General features: G+C 36.9%; 1 non-coding gene across 1 annotated transcript; it reads right to left on the reverse strand.

The window, feature by feature from the left end:
• Positions 1-494: 494 nt before the first annotated feature.
• Positions 495-635, reverse strand: LOC120066815. The gene has a single exon (XR_005478798.1). It is a non-coding gene; the product is annotated as a U4 spliceosomal RNA (small nuclear RNA).
• Positions 636-1,573: the final 938 nt, after the last annotated feature.

Consider the following 1,573-nt stretch of genomic DNA (forward strand, 5'->3'; position numbering starts at 1 on the left):
ATCAGTGCCCGACTTCACTAATGGTCTTGTGGTTGAATGGAAGCAAGTCCCCTCAGTAATGTTCCAACATCTAATGGAAAGCCTTATGAATATAATGTATGCACGCACAGCACTACACTATGTTGCTCTTTATAAAATTGTCTGCTAAGTTGAATATATTATTATATTCTTCCGGTATGCTTTATTGTCTCATACAATACAATGCTGCCCACACCTGGTTGCTGAACGTCACTACATAACCAATGTATTTTGGTAGACAGTGACATCTACTGGTCATAATAAGAAACCATCACATTGCATACAAACGGTAAAAAATAAACGGGATGACTTTTCTCTCCAGGGAATTTTAAATCCATTTTAATATGTTGGCCTTTACAGTAGCTTCCAAAGCAGATGAGTTTAGAATTTCATGACAAAGTGACTAGCACACGCAGTCAGTAGTACAGAAATTATGTAATTTTCTTATCACGTATTTACTTTTACAGCTAAATCAGTCTCCTTAAAGACCGTCAAAAATTGCCAAAGCCGACTATATTTCAAGTCGTCTCAGCGGGGTATTGGGTAAAGTTTTCAACTAGCAATAATCGCGCCTCGGATAGACCTCATCGGCTACGATACTGCCACTGCGCAAAGCTGACAAAGAAGAGGAATCGAGTGGATTGACTATCGGTACAATTACGGTCCCTGTGACGGTTTGAGTCAATAAATATATAAACAATATATAAACAGGTAAATTGTGAGTCCTTCTAAAATATGATTAACGAAAAAAAGTATTACATGTGTTAGTTTTTAGAGTTGTATTATTTATAATAAACACAAACCACGCAGTGCATTGTGGGATACATTGTCTCATTACGTGGATATCACTGATTAGTAGACTACAGGCTGGATAAAACGAACCTGACATGAGTATTCAGATATAAATATATTCATATTTAGAACATTTTGGGAAGAATTCAGAAGAATGTCTTAACTAGGTTTTACATTTCTTTCTACAACGTTCTAAAATGGTGCACGCTCTTTTGCTAAGTACGATGGCCCTAAAGTAATAATGCTGTTGTAGACTCCTTGTGGTTGAAAACGTCTCGTACCTTATAATAATATTCTTGAGGTGATGCTACTTCTATTTTGACAGCAATATTAGGTCGCTGGTATAAACAACATTATCTGACTACATCACCAAACTATCCCCTAGCTACCACTGAATTTCATGATGTGAACACTTTTTATGAGCCTATCAGTACTCTCTTGTCTGACATTCGACCCTCTTGCCATGTCAATTTGAGTTTGCAAGGCATTTCATTGTACGTGACATTAAAACTTAAAATTTGTAACATTCCAACCAGCAGATGGCAATCTAATCTAATGCAAAGTGACAAATCTTCAAGATTCTTTCTGTGACGCCCTCCGAGTTTAAAGCCTATTTAACAAGATTTGCATTACGAAATGCACAACTACATTGTGTATCAAAATTATACATAGGCCGAGTAGGCTATTCCGTTCAAATTAATGCTCATGGTTTTCATGGGTTCTCATCCCTCAAATTCCATAAATGTCCTGCAGAGCCACTAGC

The sequence above is a fragment of the Salvelinus namaycush genome, chromosome 21 (genome assembly GCF_016432855.1).
Source record: "Salvelinus namaycush isolate Seneca chromosome 21, SaNama_1.0, whole genome shotgun sequence".
Taxonomy (NCBI): Eukaryota; Metazoa; Chordata; class Actinopteri; order Salmoniformes; family Salmonidae; genus Salvelinus; species Salvelinus namaycush.